The sequence below is a fragment of the Mus musculus genome, chromosome 5 (genome assembly GCF_000001635.26).
Source record: "Mus musculus strain C57BL/6J chromosome 5, GRCm38.p6 C57BL/6J".
Taxonomy (NCBI): Eukaryota; Metazoa; Chordata; class Mammalia; order Rodentia; family Muridae; genus Mus; species Mus musculus.
The window spans coordinates 28048200-28066317 of NC_000071.6; the positions used below are offsets into that span (position 1 = coordinate 28048200).

At 46.7% G+C, this 18118-nt stretch overlaps 2 long non-coding RNA genes across 2 annotated transcripts in view; both read right to left on the bottom strand.

The window, feature by feature from the left end:
- Gm35223 overlaps positions 1-18118 on the bottom strand; it is a 117974-nt gene that overhangs the window by 42258 nt on the left and 57598 nt on the right. The gene's annotated exons all lie outside the window — the stretch shown is intronic.
- Positions 6748-7833, bottom strand: Gm26608. Its single transcript, XR_389792.2, has 2 exons — positions 7064-7833; positions 6748-6916 (listed from the first exon to the last, which is right to left on the bottom strand). It is a non-coding gene; the product is annotated as a predicted gene, 26608 (long non-coding RNA).

The following is an 18118-nucleotide window of genomic DNA, read 5'->3' on the forward strand; positions in this document are numbered from 1 at the left end:
ATTCCTGAGGCCAGCCTCTGTAGGAATGTTTAACCCTCCCTCCAAATGGTTTTTAAAGGAAAGACAAGCAAAACAATGTGGTCAAGAGACAATGTAAAGTATATTTTCAGATGGGTGTTTTTATTAAAATGCTGTTCATGCTTGCACAAGAGAAGACAAAAGAAATCACTCAGGGTGCTTGTGTTTTAGGGATGAGGGATTCTTTAAAGCTTTGTTATGGATAGGCCAGGGGTCAGCTATTCTATGCCTGCGGGGTGGCTGCCTTCAGGAACAAGGCTGCAGCCAGCCTGAGAGATGCTCAGTGCATGTGCTGGTACTACACGAAGTCACAGAGCTTCCTCTTGCAGACTTGGCACCATGTCTTGAAACAGCAATCAGAAAGAAGAGAGTGGATGTCTGCACTGGATAGGTGGCTGTTGTGCTAGCCTCTTGTTCTCCAGGGCTAGTAGAGATTGGGTCATGAGTGCCAGCAGAGGAGGAGGCACAGAGAGCTCCAGGGATCCTTACTGACTAGCTTCAGTGATACCTTGTTGAGTCCTGGGACTCCCTGGGAATAGGGGACAGCCACATCCTGATAGCCAAGCAGAACACAAAGGCAGTGGACAGGTCATCCCATGCCATGATATGGAAGTTGGCAGGGTTTTGGACCTGTATCTGATCTATATGGATCCAACTTTGAGGAGATAGGGGAGGAAGGGATGGAGGAGAGGAGATTCAAGGCAATCTAGCTACTGCAGATGTTAAACACAGTGCCAAAGATGTAGTGTTTTCTACTTAAAACTCAAACGTATAGAAAGTCCTTCCAAGAGCCAAGCAGATGGCTCAGCTGGTAAGATGCCTACTGTACAGGTGAGGACCTGAGTTCAGATTCCTTACCATACATGTCAAAACCAGAAGCAGCCCTACCTCTGTAATCTCAGCCAGGGAGGCAGGAGGAGGCTGATGCCTGGAGTTTATCAGTCAGCCTGCACATACACAAGTGTGTAGACATACAACTCTGTCTGTCTCTGTCTCTGTCTCTCTCTCTGTCTCTGTCTCTGTCTCTGTCTCTCTCTCTCTCTCTCTCACACACACACACACACACACACACATCTACATCTACATACCCACATAAACATGTACATACACACACACACATTTCTGGCTTCCTTACTTATATCATCTCCATAGATTCTCAGTTTATCATTTTAGTTAGACGGAAGCTATTCTATATCGTATTCAGCAATAATTTATCTTTTTTTTCCAGGAGCTTATGCAAAAACCTTAAAATTTTCTGAAGCCAAAAAGAGTAAGGAGGACCTTACTTAGGCTCAGAGCTACTCTGAACAGCTTCGGGTAGGTGGATGTACCCATGTGGATGTACTTTTATGTTCATTCTGTAAATCCCTCCTGATGTTTACTGAAACTAGTTTAAAGATGGCTCAGGTGAACAGTCTAGTCAGAACTCAAACTTACAGACTAGGCTTCCACCTATGCCCACCATTCTTTTTTTTTTTTTTAATTGGGTATTTATTTCTTTTACATTTCCAATGCTATCCCAAAAGTCCCCCACACGCTCCCCCACCCACTCACTCCCCCACCCACCCACTCCCACTTCTTGGCCCTGGCGTTCCCCTGTGAGGCATATAAAGTTTGCACGACCAATGGGCCTCTCTTTCCACTGATAGCTGACTAGGCCATCTTCTGATTCATATGCAGCTAGAGACACGAGCTGGGGGGGTGGGGCGGGGAGAGGTATTGGTTAGTTCATATTGTTGTTCCACCTATAGGATTGCAGATCCCTTCAGCTTCTTGGGTACTTTCTCTAGCTCCTCCATTGGGGGCCCTGTGATCCATCCAATAGCTGACTGTGAGCATCCACTTCTGTGTTTGCCAGGCCCCGGCATAGTCTCACAAAAGACAGCCATATCTGGGTCCTTTCAGCAAAATCTTGCTAGTGTATGCAATGGTGTCAGCGTTTGGAAGCTGATTATGGGATGGATTCCCGGATATTATGCCCACCATTCTGACACCATTTTGAGGTTAAGGACAACTGAGCCCAGCAGAGGAAAGGGCTTTTCTCCTGATTTCTGGGTAAGTCAACAGAGAGTACCTGTAGCTGATGGGGAGTGTGCCAGGGTTTCCTTACTTACACAGTCCTGCAGTGGCAATCTGAGTAATGTTATACTTGAATATGTCTACCCATGCCTGCAAACTTTGTTTCTCAATAGCTAAACTCTTTGCAAGGTCTGTATGTTATTTATCCACTGTATGTTATTTCTCTGATAAATGGATTTTTGTTGTTATGAAATGCTCCCTTGGCCTCCACACACCTCTTGTATTAATAGCACCTCCTCAGTCTCCCGGATTCCTCCTGGCCTGGCTTTTCCCTGCAGCCCATCTGTCCAGGTTCAGAGACAGCTTAGTGCTAGAGTGCCCCAGTAGTATGTTCAAGGCTCTGGTTTGATCCCCAGCAACACACACACACACAAATAAATTAACCCAATGTGTTTCCTATGACTGGAATACTGATGGCTCCTGTACCTTTACCCCCTTCCTGTGGGAGGTTCAGCTGCCCCATTGTGAAGCTGACAACAGCTACCATTTGTTGCTTCCATTTTCTTCCCTACCTGCCATCTCTGGGGGTGATCTTTAGGATCATTAGGATCATACTGCATTTAACCTTTAGCGGTCTGTTTCCAAGTGGCTTTTGCACTGTTTCCTAACATACTTTCCACTGCCAATAACACACCACCACAAGCCGGAAGAAGACAGCTTGGAAGAAGACAGAGACACTGGAGTGCTGAGCAGACAGAAGCGGGGTTCATTTTGGCTCAGGAGTCTAGGCCAAGGCTTCAAGACCTTCTGATGATAGTTGTCATGCTGGCAGAATCCAGAGGCTGGCAGAGCATCATTGGGCAAGAAGCAGGGAGCTCCCTAGTCCCAGGGTCTGTGCCTGTGATCACAGATCTACTCACCCACTACCCACTCATCCATTACTAACACAGGCAAATGAATCCCCTTGTGCAGACAGGTGCCCCATCACCTCTTAAAGGACCACCCAGTTCCACCTTTTAATATCTCATATGTCCAACCAAATCTCAATGTGTGTTTCAGCAGGGACAAACTAGATTCAAACCATAGAGTTTTCGTGATTTTTAAAAGGTTTCTCTTGTGTTATGGTAAAATGTGTGATTTAAGATTTGTATGTGGTGAAAGCTATCTGATTAGTGTGTATTAGGGTGTCATTAAGGACAGTCACAGTGGTGCACACCCATCACTACCTAATTTCCTATCTCCCCAAATCCCCACCTCCATTCTCAGGCACTCTCCTTTTTGTCAGAGTTGGCTTCAGTGACTGCAGTATGTGTCGTTGGGCCATCTATTGTTACCATCATATCAGTTTGCATAAGCTAAAACTTTGCAGCTACAAAAGATCCATTAGCCTCGAGGACCTTGTTCAATGCCACATGTTGCTATGGTTTTTCTATTGAAACAGCCATAGGAGTCCTAAGGAGACAGGCAGTAAGGTAAGCACACACAAAGTGCTTGCTTCTAACCCTCTCAGACTCTCCTGTGATACTTTGCTCCTGACGCCCTGCAGGCTGTGGCTATGAGAATCCCCAAGTGGGAGGGAGTCAGTGCTCCCAAGAAGCACCTATGGAACACACCCCTGAAAGGATGTGTTTCTGAAACTGGGTTTGAAATCCGTGTGCAGTTGAAGAGACTACCTGAAACCGTGGAGTGTTTATGGGACCAGGGACAATCTCACACTCTTGCAGCCAAGAAGCTCTGTCCTCCATGTGATGTGTCTGTGCAGTGTGTGTTTATGTTCATATATGTACATGTGCATGCATGTGGAAGCTAGAGGTCAACTTCAAGTACATTTCTCAGCCACTCTTCACATTATTTTATTGAGACAGGGTCTCACTAAACTCACTTGATCCAGCTGAGCTTTCTGGTCAACAAGCTCCAGGGGTGCTCCAGACTTTACCTCCCCAGGGCTGAATTTAAGACACATGTTATCAGACCTGGATTTTATGTGGGTGCCTGAGATCCAAACTCAGGTCTTCATATTTACAAAGCAAAACACTTTACCAACTGAGTCATCTCCCCAGCTTGCCATATTCTTTTCTTAAAACTAAAGTATTCAGGTTTTTAGATTGCTAACAGGAACTGAGAATGTTGTCTGGATTTTAGAAGTTATGTTACAAACTCAAAGAGAAAGCCAAGTGACAAAACAAACAAACAAACAAACATCAGAGACACTGGAGTGCTGGTAAGCCCAGGAAAAGCCATACATGACATAGTAAGTGGACTAGGCACGTTCTGTGGTGCACAGAACATCACAGAAGCATATGCAGGTAGCTGCACATGGCTCTCTTGGATGGCCTCTCAGTTGAAACAAGGATTCCACTCACATCTCTTTTTCAAAAGACAGCTGCCTTCTGAGCTTTTACTTCAAGGAAAAGAGGAACCAGCTGGCCTCCAAGGGTGGGATGGTCCCCCCTACCTCTATCCTATTTCTGAAGAGATTGTTAAATTAGGGGCTTGACCTGCTTCCTTTTCCCTGGGAAATGAGCTCACCCCAGCACAGGCTGATTGACAGGCCTAGCACTACACACACTGCTTACCTTCCTGCTCCCTCCTCCATCATTCACTGATCTTGCAGGACTTTCTTGGCTGGGAAAGTCTCTCTGAAGACAGTCTTTGCTCTCAGAATTGTTTCCTTCTTAAACATACAAACATCTTTTTACTGGTACCTAAATCCCAGGTTTCATTTAACTTACAGAAACTTTGCAGAAGTGTTTTCTTTCTTTAAGAGACCTTGGCCTCTGCTTCTGGTGTGAGGAGCTCTGCTTTCTCTAAATCTGTCGCTTTGGGAAGGGAAGAAAGGGCTTCTCTGTCTTGCAAAAGTGTCTGCTACAAAGCAAAGCAAACCATTTACAAGAGCTTGGTGTGATTCTGCTTATTTGCTTTGGCTGACTTGGGGTCTCATGTAGCCTCAGCTGGCCAGGGTGCCACATAGCTGAGGATGACCGTTGACTACTGATCCCCAACTCCATCTCCCAGATTCAGTTGCACGCACCCCAACATACAACTGAGGGTTATTTTTGTGTGGAGTAATGAGTCTTTTTTTTAACAGCAGCTGGGTTTTCAGTGTATTAAAATGTTTAGGAGGATCTAGAGAGACAGCTCAGTGGAGAAGAGCACTGGCTGCTCTAGCAGAAGTCCTGGGTTCAGTTCCCACCCCTCACATGGTGGCTCACGACATATGTAACTAAGTTCTAGCAGACCCAATACTCTCTCTGTCCTTGGCCTCCACAGGCACTAGGCACACACATGGTGCACACACACATACTTGCAGGGGAAACATTCATACAAATAAAATAAAAATTAAATTAAAAACATGTTAATAAAAAGGCAAAGGAGGGGCTGGGGAGATGGCTCAGTGGTCAAGAGTCATCTTCCAAAAGACCTGAGTTCAATTCCCAGCAACCACATGGTGGCTCAAACCATCTTCTATGGGATCCTGTGCCTCGTCTGGTCCGAAGACAGGTACAGTATATTCATATAAATTAAATAAATAAATAAATAAATAAATAAATATTTTTTAAAAGGTAAAGGAATATGAGATTTCTCTGTTTTGCTTTTACTTTGTCTTTCTCAAGATCGTACAGGCAGAAGACAGGACCTCTTGCATGCTACGTAAGCCTCTATTGTGGAACCACACAGCACAGCCAGACAGATTGAGTCTTTTTATTTTTATGTGATTGGGTGTTTTGTCTGCTTACATGTCAGTACACAACATTCATGCCTGGTGCCCTTGGAGGCGGGGGAGGGAGTGCGAGGTGCGGGATCCTTTTGAACTGAACTAGAGACGGTTGTAAGCCACCATGTGGGTACTGAGACTCAAACCCAGGTCCTGTGGAAGAGCAGCCTGTGCTCTTAGCTACTGAGGCATCTCCCCAGCTCCCAAAACTTGATATATTTAATAAACATCTCTAGTCAGGCAGAAGATAAAGCCTTTGAGTTCACAGCACCCCAAGATTAGATGAAGCCTCAGGGAGCTGTTGAAGCATGAGTTCTGAGAAGCTCTTGGTGGGTCAGAGCTTTGGCATGGCTGAAACCTGCTGGTCAACAGGCCTGGGGTAGCAGCTGGGGACAGCCTTCTGTGTTCTGAGCACCGAAGCACTTCTCTGTTCCCACCAACATTTTCCTGGTGCTTGGCTATGGACTCTCAGGGTAGAGTGAGCTGTCTGTTACATACATGTCATCTCAGCACATAGCACTGGTAATAAACTGTGTCCCTATAAACTTACTTCTCCTTGATGCCCTAACTAGCAGTTTAACTGCCCAGCAAAGGAACCAGGATCTTTACCCAGGAGGCAACTATTGTTTCCTTGGGTGCAAAACAAGTGCCAGTGACAACAGACGCCAAGTAATGCTAAGAGAACAGGCATCAGCAAACCCAGGCACAGAAGAAAATGTTTACCTGAAGCTTACCTAAGCCTGGGTTTGGCTCCACCTAGATCCTGCATCAGAGCCCCCAGCAGAGCGCTGGGAAAATGTAAACTGCTGGGCTGTCTTAGCCTCAGAGTTCCGGTGTGGGACTTGGCATGGGTTCAATGGCTGGATATCCTACTGAGGCCCATAGACCTAGACCCCATTTTTGAAAAGTCCGCTTCTTGGAGGGAGGGGGATCTTTACAAACCATCTACTCCTGGGGTAGATCCAGTTCAAGACAACTGCATGTGGACAAGTGTACCAGTTCAGATAGAAACGGTGATGTTTAACATTGCCAACCGGACAAGTCCTAGAATCACTGAAGAGGCGAAGTTCAGAGCATGGCTATGAGGGAGCTCCTAGCTTGGGTTCGTTTACTGAGATGAGAAGCACCACGGATGTGGGTGATCCTGAGGCCTGGGCTGGGGACCTGGACAAAAAAAAAATAAAATAAAATAAAGGAGAAAGTATTCTGAGCTCCATTGTTCTGCTTCCCAACTCTGGGAACTTCACACTCAGGCCGCCGTGCCTCCCCTCCAGTAATGGACTATACCCTCAGGCCAAACTAAATCCTTACTTTCATAAGCTGATTTGTCACAGCAACAAGACAAGTGACCCTTGCAGAAGGGTCATACACAGACCCTTGTATGCACCTTTGACATCAGGCTTCTCTTTCTTCCATTAAAAGAGCAGGTGACTAGGCAGGAAAGCAAGATCTGTCTCCACTCAGAGGTCCCTCCAGTCCGTCCCAGTCAGCTTCAGTATGTTCTCTCTAGAACATTCTATTTGTCTACAAGGGTGAGCTGGGAGGACTCAGCCAATCAGGGAAGCCGTCCACTCCTCACCACCCCCAAGCTATTCTGACCCAGAAGTAAAGCACTGCCAACAGTTGAGCAGCAGTGGACTTGGGCTAAAGGGTTCATTGTTCCAGTGTCACTCATTGTTCCAGCACTGCTGAGTGTCACGGAGGCAGGCAGACACCTGGCTGGCCCCCAGGTTCCCTGAGCCTATCTACTCTTGATTACAAGTGGGTGGGTTCAGTGTACCTTGTGCTCTTGCATGGCAGCCACACCCCCAGCCTCCTAATGGGCCTCCCCTTTGCTCTCTGGTCAGAGAATAATGATGGCCTTGAGAAGCAGGCAGAGAGGCTAACCTCTTTTCCAACTCTTCACTCTTGAAACTTTTACACCCACTTCTTTATCTAAGCAGGAAATCAGTCCAAATTACAATTCCTAGGATTCTACTTACTGCAGAAATTAATTCCATGGCCTAGATTAAATTGTTATTCAGCAAAAATTAAGACATAGCAAAAACAAAGTAAAGGAGACACTGGTGAGTATTCTGGCCTTGTTTATTAACAGCACTGCCTTGCTTTAAAACTGCTACTGGAGCCGGGCGTGGTGGCGCACGCCTTTAATCCCAGCACTGGAGAGGCAGAGGCAGGCGGATTTCTGAGTTCAAGGCCAGCCTGGTCTACAGAGTGAGTTCCAGGACAGCCAGAGCTACACAGAGAAACCCTGTCTCGAAAAACCAAAAACCAAACAACAACAACAACAAACACAAAAAAACAAAACAAACAAACAAAAAAACTCACAAACAACTGCTACTGCTACTGGATACTGAGAACCACAGAGAGGCTGACGTGCAGCATGAGTAGATTAGCATCTCTGAGGCTAGAGATAGACCAGGGCCCCCATGTCCTAAGCAAGCCAAGCCTGCTAAGATGCACCCCAGCCCTAGCTCACATCATTTTACATCAGCTCTGGCTAAAAAATAAATTAGATGTACTCATGGCTCCATGGTTAAGAATACTTACTGGTCTTGCAGAGGACCCAACACCAACATGGTGGCTCACAAACATTGTAAGTCCAGATTCAGATCAGATGCCATCTTCTGGCCTCCAAGAGCACCAGGCGTGCATGTGGCAGATATATATATATATGCTCAAGAAACCCTCATATAGATGAAATAAAATAAATCTAGGAAACATTTAAATTAATATACTACATAAAATAATACATTAGAGAACAGAGGTAATGAGTGTGAATGGAAAGCACTGCAGGCGCCATCTGTCTCTGTGCAGCTGATGGGGGTGAAGACAGGAGAGTCTCTAGTCATACCTTGCACACAGCCGGGGTTCTGCTTAGAGACAAGGACTGACACAGATCAACATGTATCCTTCAAGAAAGGGTTTCCCCTCCCGAATCTGACTGTGCAATTAGAGTCTTTTATCTGAAGTTAGTGCTGGAATCTGACTAAAGAAAAAAGAAAATAACAGATGCAGTCAACGCTTACTGGTACAGGACACCTCACAGCCATGCCTCTGAAACTGATCGGGTCCTCTCCAAGAGCAGCAGGTGCTCTTAACTGCTCAGCCAACTCCAACTCCTCCCTTGAGACTGTTAGTCACATGCTCTGTTAGGAACACTGACATTGCCACTGTTGCTGGAACTCTTCAAATGGACAGTGTGTTTCCTCTCTATGGAACTTATAAAATAGAATTCCATCCCAAAGCTGGAGTTGGTTTGCTTGGTGCTCCCATGTCCTAGAGGTTACAACTGGTCCTCCCCATGATCTCCATCTTCTTCAAATGGAAGACAGTCTGGAATGTACTAACTTGTATCCCTCATAAGGGTGTGTTGAAGTCCTATCCCATGTGTGATGCTCTGAAATGTTCACATAAGCTCAAAGGTTGAAGGCTTCATCCATGATGTACTGTGTAGAGAGGTGGAGCTTCACGGAAGCAAGGAGATCTGTGTGGCAGGCTTATAATTTGATGGACACTTATAATTTGATGGACACTACTATTTGAAGAGAATGGGACCTTAGGGGCTACATCTTGTTCCCAGCCCTTTCCCAATACCCCTTTCTGGATGTCATGAGGCCAGCAGTTTTACTCCTTACCACGACACAGGCACAAAGTAACAGAGCCAGCTGACCAGGGACAGATACCAACAAGCAAAACATCCCTTTTCTACTTGCAATTGTTAGTACTCATGGTCAACACAGCTAGGTTTGTAGTCACCCAGGAAACACACCTCTGGGTATGGATGTAAGGATGTTTCTACAGAGATTTAATTGGAGAGGGAAGATCTGTCCTAAATCCCTAGAGATGGGTCCTGTGGGCTGGGTATCTGTGATGGTTTGTATATCCTTGGACCAGGGAGTGGCACCATCTGGAGGTGTGGCCCTGTTGGAATAGGTGTGGCCTGGTTGGAATAGGTGTGTCACTGTGGATGTGGGTATAAGATCCTCACCCTAGTTGCCTGGAAGTCAGTCTTCCACTAGCAGCCTTTGGATGAAGACGTAGAACTCTCAGCTCTGCCTGCGCCATGCCTGCCTGGATACTGCCATGCTCCCACCTTGATGATAATGGACTGAACCTCTGAACCTGTAAGCCAGCCCCAATTAAATGTTGTTTTTATAAGACTTGCCTTGGTCATGGTGTCTGTTCACAGCAGTAAAACCCTGACTAAGACAGAAGTTGGTACTGGGAGTGGGGTATTGCTGTGATAGGCCTGACCATGCTTTTATTTGAAAGAATGTGGATTTTTGGACTTTGGATTTGGAACTCAGTGGAATGGTTTAAATGGGGCTTAATGGGTCATCCTAGTAGGAATATGGAAGACTTTGTTGCTGGGAGTAATTTGAACTGTGTTGACCTGGCCCAAGAGATTTCAAAGGAGAATAATTTCAGAATGTGGCATAAAGACTGTTTTTGTGGTATTTTGGTGAAGAATGTGGCTACTTTTTACCCTTGTCTGAAAAGTCTGCCTGAGGCTAAGGTGAAGAGACTTGGATTAATTGCATTAATTGCATTGACAAAGGAAGTTTCAAAAGAGCCCAGCAGAGACTTTGTTCTCTGGTTAAGTCTCACAAAGAGAAGTTTGAACAAGCATAGCAAGCTTAGAAAGGCAAAATATAAAATATATTGTTAGTATTAAAGGAGTACCAGGAAGTGAAATGGAGCAAAATCTTATGTTCTAGGAAATAACAGATTAAGGGAGTGGGACCTTGGGGCAAGACCCTACCCAGCTGAATTTAGAACCAGACATGGCGGTACACACCTTTAATCCCATGAGACAGGCTTGCTGATCTCTGCATTCAAGGTCAATCTACAGAGCAAGGACCAGGATAGCCAAGCTTAGGCAGTGAAGGATTTAGAAAACATAAAGCTAGTGATAATGTAATAGCACAAGGGGACCGTGTTCTAGTTCCTGTAAGCAGCAGAACTCGGCAGCTTCAGCCATGTGGCTCTGGCTCTAGAGTTAAGAATGGAAGGAACTACTGGGAAAATTGATGCTGGTTAGCTGGAGCTAAGGAATTAGCAGTGATTAAGAAGAGACCAGCATCACTGAGGTGAAATCTTCTGGAAATTGTTTTCTGGGATCACAAAGAAGCTGTGTTGTACCTCACGCTGTGGCTGGACTTGGTAATGTGTAAGAGTCACTCAGGTGGTACTGCTTGTGAAGGAATGAAGGGATCATGAAGAGAAGCTGAAGCTTAGCACTGTGAGAGGCCAGGGAAGGCCAATGGAGAAGGTGAAGCCTCAGCTGTAGTTGATGGCCCAGGACTGAAGGGGTCATGCAAAGGATTTGAGGCTTGGCACCCTGAAGAGAGCCTATGAGAGGCTATTGGTGAAGCCTAGTTGGAGTGGAACACCCCAGTATATTGGAGATGTCAGTACCATGGGATGATCACCAAGAACTGCAGCCGTAGTGGAGTGGATCAACCTGAGCTTAGAGTGCTACAGAGGGCAGAGCTGAAAAGTGATGCCAGCCCTTAGGAGGAGCCCAAAAGATCAAGTGGAATCCCAGACACTGAAAAAAGAAGCTGTAGCATTGAAACTGCCTTGGAGTCTCAAAGATGTTAAAGATGCCAGAGTCATGGGATACATGCTGAGGAAAGCTGCTAACAGGGAGTGGAACCAGCCCAGGAGAAAGCAGTTTGTTGCAGTCAACAAAGATGAAAAAGGAGTGGAGATCTGAAGACCACTTTGACATCAGCCATGGAGATGCAGAGTTTGGAGTTTGCCCAGCTGGTTTCCTGCCTTGCTTTGGGGATTACAGTTAATTAAGTTGAGTGAATCTCAGAAGAGACCTTGAACTTTGAACTTTTAACATTGTTGCGACTGCTATAGACTATGAGGACTTTGAAAATTGGACTAAATGCATTTTGCATTATGCTATGTTTAGGTATGGCCCCTCATAGACTCATGTTTTTGAACAAGTCTATGGGGACCAGGGAGTGGAATGTGATGGTTTGTATATCCTTGGACCAGGGAGTGGCACCATCTGGAGGTGTGGCCCTGTTGGAATAGGTGTGGCCTGGTTGGAATAGGTGTGTCACTGTGGATGTGGGTATAAGATCCTCACCCTAGTTGCCTGGAAGTCAGTCTTCCACTAGCAGCCTTTGGATGAAGACGTAGAACTCTCAGCTCTGCCTGCGCCATGCCTGCCTGGATACTGCCATGCTCCCACCTTGATGATAATGGACTGAACCTCTGAACCTGTAAGCCAGCCCCAATTAAATGTTGTTTTTATAAGACTTGCCTTGGTCATGGTGTCTGTTCACAGCAGTAAAACCCTGACTAAGACAGTATCCAACCTGAATAAAAAGAGTGGAAGGAGAAAGCCAGGTGAGCACTGGTGTTTACTGTGGATGTGATGTGTTCTGAGTCCCTGTGCCACTACTGCAATCCTTTCCCCACCACGGTGGTCTGTTTCCCTTTAAAATATGGGCCAAAATAAAGCCTTCCTCTTTAGATGGCCTCTTGCTAGTTGTTTGGTCAGAACAAGGAGAAATTAACATACTTTCCTCTGGCATTGTGTCAGTAGCTAAAATCTGACAAAAATCCTGGTAACTGCAAAGTGACTTTGTGAGGAAGTGAGGTCTGAAATGAAGTGGGTAGGTACTTGATTCAACCTGGCAGCCCTCTGAGAGAAGAGAGCTGAACAGAAAGAGCACTATGTGTAAACATAGGCCTGGCAACAGCAAAGCTAAAAATAGTTCAACCAAATGCCAGGATCAGGGGCTGTGCCAGAACTACTCTCAGAGATGGTGAGGCTGGGAGGACCCTCTCCCTGAGCCTTGGAGACATGGGGCCTTGAAGACCTATTGTGCTTATTAAGTCAAAGTCTTTTCCCTCAGACTGTCCCAATATGGCCAGGTGTCCCTGCTGCCCTAGGTCCAAACACCCAGAGAACTACAGTTCTTGTGTTACTGTACCAGCCCCTCCAGCAAGCCTGCACCCCAGCAGACTCCTTAGCCTTCAGAAGCCTGTTTCCCAAGTTTCAGAGTCATCCCAGAGAACCTGAACCTGAACCTGAACCTGAACCTGAACCTGAACCTGAACAGAGCAGGTAGACAGGCTGCCAGACCCTTCCAAGACAGAAAATTCCCTGGATCATTTAAGGAAAGACACTTGAGAGGAGACGGTGTCTGGAAGGCTCAGCAGATGGTGAAACAGTTAGAGAGGCAGCCTAGGAAAGCTGTTCGCATTGTTAGGGGAAAGGAACGTGGCTGGGCAAGTGCCTCAGAGCTGAGCTGGCGGGGAGCCCACATCTATATTCCCCCAGCTCCTGCCAGCACCTCCCTCTGGCCAAACAACATTTGCCTCCTCTATCAGGATTTAAGGACATGGTCAGCTGGAGATCCTAGACCAGATCGACAAGATAGCAAAAGCAAGAGTATGTGGAGCATGGGTAAGGAGGGCGTCTGTAGTCACTTACCCCTAGAGGAGTCAACCAGGGCCAGGCAGAGATGCAGGGGAGCAAGGATCAAAGAAAATGCTACCCATGCACTCAACTGTGAGCAGACACTAGCCTTCAGTATCGAGAAGAAATACAAAAGGGAGTGAGCATAGGAGGATGGGCAGGGAAGGTCAATAGATACCAGAAAGGAAGCTTTAAAATAGGGCTCTGATGAAGGCCACCCTCCATTCCTTACCCATGATGCTCTGTTAACCTTTCTATTCATGATTCATTTTCACCTGAGAAAATTTTATACTACCACAATGTGGAGGTTTGAATGAGAATGGTCGCCATTTGCTCATATGTGGAATAATACCTGGTCCCCAGTTAGATGAACTGTTTAGGAAGGATTAGGAGGTGTGGCCTTGTTGAGGGAGTATGTCACTGGGGGAAAGCTTTGAGGTTTCAAAAACCGAGATTAGGTTCAGTCTGTCTGTCTGCTTGTCTGACTGTCTGTCTGCCTGCTCCCCCCTTCTCTCTCTGCCTTGTGCTTATGGATCAGATGTGATCTCTCAGCTACTGTTACAGCACCTAGCCTGCCTGCTGCCATGCTCCCTGCTATGACAGTCATAGACTCACCTTGTGACACCAGAAATAAATTTGGTCATGGACTCTTCACAACAACAGGAACATAACTAAGACACTAAGGCAATAGGTATAGCAATCAAACATTTACAGAGACATTTCTTTTTAAACAATTCCTTGTATGCCTCTAATTTATTGTCTCTTAAGAACAGATGCAAGTTTACATACCAATGAGATGGATGTGCTTGTTTATGTTTACATAAGGAATTGACTTATGGCTAAATATTTAGAGCACAGGATGGAGGCCATCTTTGATGTTCTCCAGAGATGAGTGATGGTTGTGCATATTTGTGTGCAGCAAGCATGTGTGTGCATATCTGCATATGCATGTGTGCATTGATACACCTATCTACAAATACACGTGGAGGCTGCCACACTGATGTCAGGTTTCTTCTTCACTCTCTTTCCACCTTATATAATGAAGTAGGGTCTCTCACTTAGCCATGAGTGTGACAATCCAGAGAATACAGCTGGCTACCTTGCTTCAGGGACTGCTCATCTCTGTGTCCCCAGCCCCAGAGTTATGCGCCCACCAATGAGGTTCTTCTGCATTTAGTGAGCACTGAGGTTCAAACTCAGGTCTTTACTAATACACAACAAACACTTTACCCACCAAGCCATTTTCCCATCCCGGATTAATATTTTGATTTTCTAATAATCAGTACTAAGGACTTCCCCTCACATAAATACAAAGTACAAATTCTGCCCTAATTCCAACCCACCATTCATTGATCAATTGTTTAAAAATCTCCAATCAGCTCAAACAGGAGTTTTTAAAATCAAACAATCCAACCCAAAGATGAATCACGTTGATACATTCTGAGGAATGATGGCAAGAAAACAACAAGGTTTGTTTTCTGTAATTAAACTGTTTTATTTCTATAAGAACAAAGACTTCCGTATGTACAGAAAAAACACCACAAGTCACAGCATACAACAATCTTGGACCTGCATTGCATGCTTCGGGCATTGTTCTCTGTTCTCTGGTGCTGTGCTATGACAGCATGACCAATGAGACCACAGGCTGTCCATCCATCTCCCCACCACTACCCACTAGTGGCCTGTAACTTCAACCATGCCATCTAACAGCATACTCCCACCCCCGTGCTGTACCCAGCCCTGCCTACTCTTGCCCAGACTCATGATGACTTTAATAGCATCACTGTCAACCCTGAGTATAGCAGGCAACCTCTACTCTTCCTGTCTCCCTGAAGAGGCTCAGACCTCAGTTCCTCAGTGATCCATCTTGTATCTGCTACAGTCTACATCTGTCCTCTCCATGGCTAACATTCATCACTGGCCCGGCCCCTTAGGGCTCCATGGGCTCCATCTCCTGGCCCACTCTAAGCCCGATAGAAGAACAGAGTGTGGTCTTTCCACTCTCCCTCTTCCTAGATATAGAAACTAACACGCACAATGGCTGCCTGTGTTGTTATAAGACTCCCCTGCCAATAGTTACTGGGAAAGTGACAGACTAGCGGAAGCTACACACTGTAGAGTACTTCAGAGTTCTTAGAGCCATTGTCTTCCATGCAGCCCTTAGTACACTCCAGAGGGTCAAGCAGAAGCAGGGTTAGTTCTGAGAATGATGTATCCTAGCCACACCTTGCCTCCTAATCCAGTGGAAACAAGTACCTGTGTCTACCCCTAGGGCCATGTACTAGGACAGCCTATCGACAACCAGACTCTCTAGGTCTGATGACTTAGCCCTGTGGGGTGTGATAGCATAACCTGCCCATGACCTTCATCTTAGGAGACAGACGTGGGAGGCATGGGTCCACTCCCATACTCCATACAGCTCCAGAGCAAGACCATTTCATGCCACTAGATTAGCTCCTTCATGTTGTCCATGCTCCCCATCACTAGCCAGGTAGACTCCAAGCTGCAGTCTTCCAGGCTGCAGTGAGCATGAGAGATGATCAATCTGCATTCCTCCTGCTAATAGCAACAGCCCTCAGTGTACAGGATGCTTCTAGAAGAGATCCATATGTGCTAATACTCAGCAAGTATGCAATCAGACACTGCCTCATATGCCGGGACCTATAAAGACCATAGAGCATGCAGGGCAAACAACCACAGCCCAGGTCTGAACTGGTGCTGCTGTGCACAAGGGAGACCACATGGCATACTTAAAATATCACCTGCCAATCTTGTGGTTCTTACTTACATCCCACATAAGCCATGGTGGTTTCCCAAGGGATGGGAAGTGACTGTGCAACAGGAAGTCTGTTTTAATCTCAGGATTAACTATTTAAACAACTTGAGCTTACACATGACCTTGAGCCCATGGTATTGACTGGGGTGCATGCTAGCTTTCTTAAGGAGACAGGAACAGGGAGGAGAGTATGGTTGCCTCTATGAGAAGGGGGATGGGGCATCTGGAGTGCACCTGGCTGCTTAGCATGACTGTAAACTGTGCACATGCCTGCCTACACCCTATAGCACAGACTTAGGCCTGGATAGCATGTGACCACAGAGAGAAATGATCCTTACTAAACTACCATCAACAGAAGCAAAGGAACAATAACAGTGTAGGGACACCAGACGCCCACAGGAAAAGTCGTGCTCCCTGGTGTGATGCCCAGGCTTCCTCCTGGCTTGTTTTTCCAGCTCTATCATCTCCTTGCTCAGGAGTCCTTGGAATCCCATACAACAAAGGCTGCCTTCTGCCCAGCTTGGCTTTGCTGGTTCCTCTGTTCACATACTGGCTGGACACTCTTAAGTATCTGAGGGACCTCTCTCTTTTTTAGCTCCCTTTTTTTAGAAAAAAATATTTATTTATTTATTTATTTATTTATTTATTTTTGTGGCTAGGATTGAACTTGGGGCCTTATACACCCCAAGTTCTGCTTCCACTCACTACATTCATAATCTCTCTCTCTCTCTCTCTTTCTCTTTCTCTCTCTCTCTCTCTCTCTCTCTCTCTCTCAAAAGTGAGTTGCCCAAGATGGTCTGGAACTTGTCCAGCCTCTGGAGTGGGATGATCAGCCTGGGCTACCCACTCAGTCTTTGAATTTCCAGAGCTCTTGGCATATGCTTAAACAGGAGTCAGTGTGCTGAGGTGCTCTGAGTTGGCAGACACGTAGCTGGGTCCTGACACCCTGTAAAGTGTGGCCTGGATGGCAAAGGGACTCTAGATGTGGTTATGCCAAAGCCCTTGAGATGAGATAAAACTCTCCCTCATCACCTCCGGAAGGCCTCAAGCTGTCTCATGTTGAAAAAAGGTTTTCCCAGGTATGCACTTAGAGGACACACACACACTGGCAGCTGGGTCCTTTAGATGTAAATGACAGGAGGAGAAGTAAGAGACACAATCAATACAGTCAGAGGGACAAGAGGAAGATGCCCTGAGCCAAGGGAAGCAGGCAGCCTCCGGTAGTCACCAAGAGCAGAACCAGGCTTTCCTAGGGGCACACAGCCCTGCCACACTCTACCCCACCCCCCACCCTCCCCGAGATGATAAAACTGCCGTGAGCTATGCTTCTGCTCATCTACTTCAGCAGCCACGGAGGAGTCAGAGTCAGTGTGAGCTCCTAATATCTGCTCACCTCTGTGTTCCTCAGTGAGCAATAGACAGGGGAGGAAAGGAGTCTGTGAGAGAGAAGGGGAGGGGAGAGGAAGAGGAAGGAGAGGGAATGGAGAAGAAGTTAGACCTAGAAGTGTCGAGGGAGAGACGGTGCTATGGGGGCAGGAGGGGCAGGAGGAAGCAAGGCAAACCCCACTATGAGAGTACTACTGTTCATTGCCCATGCAGAGCTGGCTCTTTGGGCTCCTTTGGGAGACCGAGGTGAAGTCAGAGACCTCAGCCTTTCCTTGAGGGCCACAGGCTAGGGGCCCAGCAGAAAGCAGAGTGGTCCAGACCTTTCTCTACACCTTGCTGCCTCAGGCCTGCTCCAACAGAGACTCACCCCTGGGCTATCCCGGAGAGTATCCCGCGCCCCCTTCTGAAGCTGAGGAGATCTGGACCCCCTTCTCCTGTAATATGAGTAGTCTCTAATTAGGGGAGGGTGACCTCATCCTAACTGTCTCTTATCTGTAGGGATTCTATTTCCGAACAATAGTATATCCTGAGGGTCAACAGAGGACACCTAGCCACCGACCTGCCACCCTCAGTCCCTACCTTTGTCCCTGCCACACTGTCAGCTCCCAAACCTGCTGTGAGCCTCTGTCAGGCATGTCGGTCTTCAGAAGCCTTAGTCAAGCACACCTTGCCCTCCTGGGCGGCACACAGCCCAGCAGCCCAGCAGCCCAGCAGCCCAGCCCAGCCCATCAGGCTGGTTTGCGCTTTGCCTCAT